Below are 9,702 nucleotides of genomic sequence, written 5' to 3'. Positions count from 1 at the left end.
TCTGGTAGCCTGAGTGAAGCAGACTCTTTTAGGAATCCAGGCCATATGAACTCAAGGTCGTCTAGAAGTTGAATCACGGGTCACCAAGTAAAGAAAAGAAAAAATTCCAAGCAGAGCCTTGCTTTGTGGGAAGCAAGACAGGCAGTGTGGACCTGATCAAACTGATGTCCCTTGACCCCAGAGCCTTGCTGCTTGCCCAGCACCAAGCAGACTGTCCAACTGGGCTGTTCTCTGACTTCAGGAAGCCACAGGGTGTTGGCTTTAGAAACACTGTTCACAAAATGTCTCTAATTTTTTCAAGACATGCAATGTCATAGAATTTTTGTCAGATCGTCTCTCATTTGTTTTTATCTCACGCCTTGGGTTGCCCTTATGAATACCTTTGCCCATCAAACATGAGAATCATCCTTCACAATCTAGGCAGGGATGTTCAGAGTAGACACATGCTTTCCTGTCTCCTTTGCTACATCCCACCACAGTAAATCCGGTGTTTCCCTGGCTAGAAGCACTGGACAGAGATGAGAAGCAGAGCCTCCCTCTTCCTCAGCTTAACCACACCCGTATCACCTCAGGAGAGGAGACACACCTGTGTGCTAACCATGGAGACTTTAAGTGGCTTTGATCCTGAAGCATAAGTTGGTCTGTCTAAATGGCTCCATGTGTTTCTTATGATACAATACAACTCTTTTAGTTGGTTTCCTTTTTCTCTTTCTTATTTCTTTTTGCTTTCTTTCCTTTTTTGTGGGGACAGGGCTAGAGGAGAGCTCAAACTCATTCACCACACACACACACACTATCACAAATTATGCAGTAGAGTTCCCTGAATTTAAAGAAATCACAGGGTTCGACATATCTGGCATGCAAAGAATGATCATCACCTGAGAAAACCACATTCGTGATCATGGCACGTACCCTGCCAGGTAAATATCTTAGTTGCTTTTCTACTGCTGTGCTAAAACACCATGAACAACAACAACAAAAACCCTTACAAAAGGAAGCATTTAATTGGGCTATGGTTTCAGAGGGTTAGAGTCCATGATGGTGGAGCTAATGTATAGTATGGGAACACAGGAAGCCCTGAGCACATGAGGTTCTGAGTGAATGTGTGTAGTTGACATAAGCCCTCCATGCCAAGGATCCTAACTTCAGACTCGGTAAAGTAGCAAAGCCCTCCCCTTGGGGTGAGATGCAGACGGATGACAAAACCTTTCTCTGGCCGACGTACAGATACTAATATTGTGTGCAAAAAAAAAAAAAAAAAAAAAACAACCATAGGTTTCTACCTCTTTCCCTTGATATATTTATGGCCTAAAAACTATTCCTCTACAGAGACTGATATTAGCTAAATCTCCTCCTCAATTCAGCTGTATAATATAAATCCTACCTCTTTGTTCAGGTGTTTGCAACAACCTCACATCCCTAGTTGAATGTATATTATTCACACCCTGAGCTTCCTTGGATGATGAACTTAAAACAGGAACCTGGAAGTGGGGACTGAAGCAGAAGCTGTGGAAGAGCGCTGCTTACTGGTTCGTTTCTTATGACTTGTTCAGCCTGCTCTCTTACTCATCCAGAACCACTTGCCTGGGGTAGCATTTCTCACAGTGAGCTGGGCCCTCCTCCATCCATCATTAATCAAGAAAATGCCCTACAGACTTGTCTTCAGGCCAATCATCTAGAGGCATTTTCTCAATTAAGTTTCCTTGCTTCCTGAATATATCTAGGTTTGTGCCAAGTTAACCACTACCACCCCCAACACAGCAGGTTTTATTGTTAATCACTCAATGATCATATGAGTAAAAAGTTCCTTTCAGTTTTCACTCTATAGTCTTCATAGATTTGTTTTTCACATTTCTTTAGCATGTATGTTTGTGGGGTTTGAGTATGTATATGCATATGTTCTGAGAGATACATATGTACGTACGTGGAGACCTTAGGTTGACATGGAGTGTCTTCCTTGGTTGCTTTCTGTCTTAATATACTGAGGTAGGCTCTCTCCCTAAGTGCACAGTTTAGTGTCTTGCCTAGGCTGATGGAGCAAGTGGGCAGGAGGATCCTCACTGCCTGGTATGTGTTGTGATCACATACCCACCAAGCTTTTACTTGGGTTCCTGGAACCAAACTCCAGTCCTGCAATGGCAAACACATTTAGCCCAATGTATTGTCTTTTCGTCTTCATCTTTTAATTTAAGGGACTAAGGATGGATGTCTTAGGTGAATGCTTACAGTCAAGACAGAAGAGAGTTAAAAGGGATCCTAGCTATATTCCTTACCATATACAAATGTAAAATCATTAAACAAATGCTCCTCTAGAAAATCCCAGTTGCAGCTCACTGATGAATAGTTCACTAAATATCTACATCAGCCTATGAGATAATGCAAGGATTGAGGGAGCTATAATTGAGCTGCAGAGTTTTCTTTGTAATTCCAAAGTGTTCTGATAATTCTGTTGCTATGATCGTGGTATATTAGCATGGCAACAGAAAAGTAACTAAGACGGAGCTTTGGTTTTCAAGGGTGTCATTCTCAGGTACAAACCGGGTTTGTGGTCTGTTCTAGAACAATATCAAAGTCATAGACATCACTTTCATCCCAGAGGCTGAAGCCCACAGGCTTCTTTATAATTCCCAAGTTTACTGGTAAAAAGGCTGTACAAAAATCCCCACACATTTTTGAGGTGTTCTGTGATAAGTCATATCTTACATTTGGATTTAGATTTCTTTCTGACCCATTGCTTTCCTTCTAGAGCAGGTGGATTTCAAAGTGATAAATTCCACAGCTTCCTTCAAATCCTGAAAACGCCCATGGTGGATAGACTTATATAAAACATTCTAATGACTTTTTGATTCTCAATGAAATGTTGTTTGAGTCGCAGTCATGGGACATATTTAAGGAATAAGAAAGGAGGGAACTTCACAGAATTGAAAAATGATTGTCCTGTTCCATGCTTGTTCTCTGCTGTAAGTGGTTCTTGGCTTTCCAGAAGTGGTCTCTTATACTTGTCCTGCATAGCTCACAGATGGACATACTTACACTCATGTGGATGCACTCACTGCTCACTGCACAATGGATGATAGAGGGGTGAAACTCATTATATCTGGGTCAGCATCTGGTTTCCATTATATGTTGGATGCTGCAGCAAGTAAAGGAATTCAGAGATGAAATTGCAGTCTTATCTTGCTCTCTCTCCCTCTGATCACATGGTTAGGAGTATCACAGGGGGATGCACATGCATTGTTCTTTTAAATGAGCATCATACAGAACAATTACACATTGTTCTGTAACTTTTTTTTCTTATTCCATCCCAGTTGTTGTCCTATGTCTGAACATCCCACCACCTTATCCTCAATGAGGATGTCACAGCATGTCTGCTTCTGTAATTTATGAAGCCATCCTTATGTTGATCAATGCTCACCTTTTAAAAAATAATATTCCATATCAATGAAAGTATTTACAATTCATGTATTTTCCATATAGGTGTATATATGTTTATATATATGCATGTATATATATATATAAATATATATATATATGACTGATGTTAAAGTGGGAGATAAAAGTCATATATTTTTGCATTCAATTGACAGCAACCAATAACTTTTAAGGAGACCTTAACAGTTACTTTCCATCCTAATATAAAAGACTCCAAGATTCCTCAGTTTCATCACCAGTGAAGAATACACGAGAAGAAAACAGGCATGTTAATATGCTTTGGTGTTTTTTTTTTTTTTATCTACAATTAGAGAAGTCATATTTCAAATTCTACTTCCTGTTGTAAATTTAAAACTACAAAATTAAACTATAACCACTATACATCAAAGGCTTATCGGGATAATACTTGTGTTCATTATATTGATGGACAAGTTCCTCTAACAAAGAAAATCAAAAATTCCACTGGGTTCATTTATCTTCTCTTTGTTTGTCTGTTTTAAGACAAATTTTTGCTAATCAGCCCAGATGGCCTCAAACTCACAATCCTCCTGCTTCAGTCACCCAAAGACTTGAATTTAAGGTGAGCACCGCCACTCCTGGCCAGTTCGATGAACCTTTGAATTTGATCTTTTCTCACATAAAAGAACTATGTGTAACTGCATAGTCTGAATGGATGAGGCAGATCTGTGACATGTAGTAATTCAGAGATTCAGAGACCTTCAGCAATGTTCTCTTATATTCTGAAACACGGATAAAGGTATATCTGGAAAGAGGCCTGAGGACTTTTACCTGAGTTTAATATCCAGACCCAGATATTTCATTTCTGTAACCATTCTATGAATAAGGACTTAGTCAGTTAGCTGCAAGGGAGGCTGGAAGGTAGGGTCTAGTTCACAGATCTATGTACAACTACAACTCTGTTTCTAGGAGGAAAGGAAGGATAGATTTGAGTGAAACTACCAGTCTCACTAACTAAATCTCCACATGTCGCGGTACGATTCAGACTATCAGATAAAACTAAGAAGATGCCATTGCTTTTTCTTACAAAGATGCCATTTCTTAAAGTCAAATCAAGAAGATAAAATTTCTTTTTAAAAAGATTTTAGTGAGCTAGAAATGTGACACAAAGTTAAGAGCAGTGGTTCTCAACCTGTAGTCCACGACCACCTTGGGGTTACATATCAGATATCTATATACACACGCTCACACACAGTTAAAAAATTAAATTTTAAAAGGTCTTTACATAAATTATATAGTGTTCTCCCAACAAAGCTTCTCAATTGTACTTACTACTATTGTACACACCCCTGATGATACAGTCAATTCTCCTAAAGTATATACATGGCCTATGAATATGGCAATGACTTAGAACAAAGTTATCGTGACAGCCTAATGATTAGACCTCTTTCTCCAATTTGTATGGGTTTCATCTTCTGTTTTTTTCAACTTTAGGTCATCCTTTCAAAAAGGCTAAACAAAAACAAATTTGTGATTGCTTAAGAGTTTGAAATCAAGAACACATAAGCTTAAGAGGAGTCTGGCATCTATAAATAAAATTAACCAAATATGTGCTCTGCAAAGGAGGGAAGTCAATTCCAAAACCTGGGATGGAGAATAGAGAAAGCCGTAATCCTCTCTAGTTGGATGTCAGCCTGGACTATAAGACTTGCCTAACTCCTGTCTTGTTGGCACAATGAACGCATTTAACTAAAGGCGTACAAAAGGGCCTTTATTGTTTTCTGGAAGATGATAAGACCAGCCGAATAGTTTAATGCCTTTTCTGGCACTGGGAAATGGAGCTTTGGCAAGTCCAGGGAAGTAATAAAATGGTCATGTGAAACAGGCCCTCTAGAAACACAGTAATGACAGAAATGTAAAATATAAATGCGAGGGGGATTCACTGCTGGAGAGTTACCATAGCTTCAGATGTGCTGTCCCTCTCTCCTGAGGCTGGGACCAGACTGTGAGATGAGCACAGTGCCCAGTATTAAATTCCAATAACGGTGAGGTCAGGACCTAAGCCTGCAGCCTACTTCATTCTGCTTTTATAAACACAGCAGTCTGTGGAATGTATGTATGAGCCAAGGACTGTGTAAAAGGTGATACGATGACTAAATACTCAACATGAAACACAGTGTAGGTAGTTTAACTCTTCCAGCTGCCTTCTCTAAGCACAGTCATAAATAATAACTGAATGTCATATAAAAAGAACCCCCCAAAATGAGAATGAATGGACAGCTTCATTAGCGTGTGCTTCTCAGAGTTTGATGGTTTACAGCAATTTTGCTTATTTTCCTGGAGATGGTTGCCCCTCTCTCCCAGATCCCCTTTGGGTCTGCACTGATTTGATTCTTGCAGTAGTGCTTCTCAACCTTCCTAATGCTTTGACCCTATCATCTCATGCTGTGGTGACCCCCCATTATTTCATTGCTACTTCATAACTGTAATTTTGCTACTGTTATGAATCATAATATAGATATCTGATATGCAGGATATCTGATATGTGATCTACAAAAGGGTCATTTGACACCCCCCCCAAGGGGGTTGAGACCCACTCGTTAAGAAACACTGCTCTTCCATGCCTACAAAAAGAGCACATACTTAGGGTTGTTACCTGCAGGCAGTGTTTACTGTTGCTGTAAGCTTGTTACACTTTCCTTGCTGAGATTTGTCTCTGGAACTTCCTTTCACTTAAGTTATCAGCTGATTATCACGTACCTATCACCAAGGACTCATTAGTTACTTATGAGAAGAATGGTATAAGAAGGAAACTACTCCCAGGCCAAATGTCTGTCATATGGCCTGGCTTACTCTTCTTGTCATATCAACCAAATATTCAAACTCTTGGTAGTTCACAACAGAATACCACTTTGTGGATTCTAATAGGTAGTTGGTGCTGAGAAGTGGGATGCAAATGCATAATCCCATATCCATATGGGACTCAATACCCACCCTAATCCCGGAGGATTTGGAAGGCAGCTCACAATTGTGCAGAGACACCTGTTCATCTGGCACACCCTTTCCTGAACACGTAAGCTCTGTTTCCTTGGAAATATTTATGGAGCTGAAACTAAAGGTCATCCAGCTCTTGTCTTTAATGAGTAAATGATGATTAAAACAAACACATCCAATAATGAAGTAGTTTAAATGGGACAGGATTAATATTCATGCATGGGTGCTGTGTGTCTTGAGAGAAAGGAAGTGAGTTTCTGGAAATCCAGAAGATCAATGACGATTCAATTTTAAATGTTTTATTTAGATATTCACATGGCAGTGTTTATGCAGGCTCATCCATGACTCCACGTAGTGCTCTGAATATATTGATTTACTGCTGTATTATGTATGTATCTTTTGGGCTGCCAACTCTCTGAATAGCTCCAAATCTGTATGTATATACAACACTGAAAGGAAACCCATCCCTTACAAAAGTCCTCCACTCATTGATACCCAGAGACACATTAGTGGTCAAATTAATAAAATCATTTTTTGAATTATCCACCCATCACTTTGGATTTAAACAGCCCCCCCCCCTGCCCTTAGTTTAAAAGAGAGAAAGAATAAAGCCTAAAAGAAATTTGTCATTTGGAAGACCACCTCGGAACAACATACAACTCACACTTCATACCCCTTACCCCCTGCCCTCACCCTTCTAACCAGAGTACATCCACAAGCTTAGGACACAGCACTCCACTCTTAACACAGTACAAACACCTCAGTCAGTCACCAGGGAGACTGGGTTTGATGAGCAATGGAATGGAGTCCTTGTAATGAGAGAGTCTTTTAGGTCACATTTTAATATCATTAGAAAAGTAGAAGAAACCACAGTCATCTTTCCCAAGATATGAAGAAGTAACATGACCGGTGCCTATTTTACAAATGACAAACCGAGACTGAAAAATAGCACACAGTGCTCAGCATAAAACAGATATTCAATGAATGTTTTAAAAATGAAAGAATAAATTCATAGAGTGAACAATATTTATTTAGATGGAGTTTTGATTTGGGCCCATATTACCTATGTGTGTAGATCAATGCTTTCCTAGTGGTTTCCTAGCTCCTAAATATGAACTAAAGCATAAAATAAAAGTTGAGACAAAGTTTGGAGCTGAGACGAAAGGATGGACCATCTAGAGACTGCCATATCCAGGAATCCATCCCATAATCAGCTTCCAAATGCTGACACCATTGCATACACTAGCAAAATTTTGTTGAAAGGACCCAGATATGGCTGTCTCTTGTGAGACTATGCCAGAGCCTGGCAAACACAGAAGTGGATGCTCACAGTCAGCTATTGGATGGATCACAGGGCCCCCAATGGAGGAGCTAGAGAAAGTACCCAAGGAGCTGAAGGGATCTGCAATCCTATAGGTGGAACAACAATATGAACTAACCAATACCCCCCCCCCCGGAGCTCGTGTCTCTAGCTGCATATGAATCAGAAGATGGCCTAGTCAGCCATCAGTGGAAAGAGTAGCCCATTGGTCGTGCAAACTTTATATGCCTCAGTACAGGGGAACGCCAGGGCCAAGAAGTGGGAGTGGGTGGGTAGGGGAGTGGGTGGGGGACTTTTGGGATAGCACTGGAAATGTAAATGAAATAAATACCCAATTTAAAAAAAAACAAAATGATGGCAAGCCTCTCCCTCTTACAGATAGCTTTGGGATACTCACTAAAGTATATTGTCATGTTCAAAATTCCAATAAATGCCTAAAACTCAAAAAAAAAAGGGTTGAGAAATAACAGATCACTGTTAGTAGGATCTGATTATGCACAGCTAGCTTCTCCTGTTGTTGGCCTTCATAGATCTACAAATAATGCAATGGCTTTACAATAAAAGTATCTCCAGCCAATGGCCTAGAAATAGTTTCCATCCTATAGTGCTGAGAAAAGACTTGCAGTCTTCCTCAGCTAGTGTCAGAGTACAGAAAAGAAAAGCCAAGATAGCCAAAAATTCTGAAAAAGAAAATTTGTATAAAACTGAGCACACATGGAAACAGAGGCAGGAAGATGTCAAGTCCAACATAAATAAATACAAAAAGGCGTACAGAAAGAAATCTCTAAATATCTATATAAACATACCTCTGTGTTTTAGGTAAACATATCTGGGAGTACATTTAAAAAAAAAAAAAACACCCAAGCCCAGGGCAATAATCCCAGAAAAGTAGTAGAATGTCCAAGCAGTCCAGCAAGAAGTGGGGCTGAGAAGAGTCCATGATCCCAGCAGCACTCACATGGTGGGAACCAACACCTCTAAGTGGACTTCTAGGCCTACTTAACAGAGGGCAAACATGCCTAGTATACAAACATAGAAACCATTCAGGGCTAGTGAGGTCATGGATCCTAGGAGAGAATCAAGAACCACCACCATTCCAGACCAGCATAATTCCTTATTCCTTATTGTTATTCCCACAGGTAAGTGTGGCTCTCACACCCCATCAAAGAACCTTCTTTTTATAGTGGATGGAGTAGATCACAGAAAACCATGACTGGGCACAAGGCAGGGATCAATGGTTCCTGGGAAGCTCTGTCCCAGTGAATATATCTGTAGCACAGCTCCTCCATCTATAGACTGTAAGAGCCCAAATGCCAGGGGATCTGCTATGTCTTAGAAATGGATGATTAAAGATGACCTGAAAAATGAAAATATCAGTAGGCATGTTAACACAGGAAATTGTACTATATATTTATATATTAATATGTCTATATTAATTAATATAATATTATATTATATTATATGTAATTTTATAATATAACAAGATGATATATAATGACATATAATATGTTGTATAATATAGTAATTATAATATAAATATATTAATATAATTAATATGATAATTTATTATATATAATATCTATTCCCCCAAGGAAAGGCTTTAAAAGCTCTGGCAAGAAGAAAATGAGGACAGAAATGAAATCTTCAGGAAATAACTAGATGCTGAAAACAATGGCAATACATGAGAAAAGATAAATTGGTAAATTGATAATATTTTTCTCACTGATGAAGCTCTTTAAAAGACATTTTTAATACAAAATCAATAATCAATATGGGGGTTGTAATAAGGAAAGAGGACAAAAGGATACTTTTGTAATTATATTCTTATAACTGGGTCACAAGTTACCAATAAATGTTTAAAAGACTCAATTCATATAAAATATGTTTCTTGATCTCAAGATAACAAAGTTTAACATTAATAACAAGACTAATTTTTTAAAGTCCTCAAATATTTGGAAATTTATAAAGCATACCTCTAAATAACTAAAGGACCAAAA

The 9,702-nt window shown here is 38.9% G+C and overlaps 1 non-coding gene across 1 annotated transcript; it reads right to left on the bottom strand.

Annotated features, from left to right (window-relative positions):
- Window positions 1–758: 758 nt before the first annotated feature.
- LOC115032062 (U1 spliceosomal RNA) lies at window positions 759–928 on the bottom strand. Its single transcript, XR_003837706.2, has one exon. It is a non-coding gene; the product is annotated as a U1 spliceosomal RNA (small nuclear RNA).
- Window positions 929–9,702: the final 8,774 nt, after the last annotated feature.

Source organism: Mus caroli, unplaced genomic scaffold (genome assembly GCF_978045245.1).
Source record: "Mus caroli unplaced genomic scaffold, Mus_caroli_1 scaffold_11, whole genome shotgun sequence".
NCBI classification, from domain to species: Eukaryota; Metazoa; Chordata; class Mammalia; order Rodentia; family Muridae; genus Mus; species Mus caroli.
This window is presented reverse-complemented; position numbering and strand designations above follow the sequence as displayed.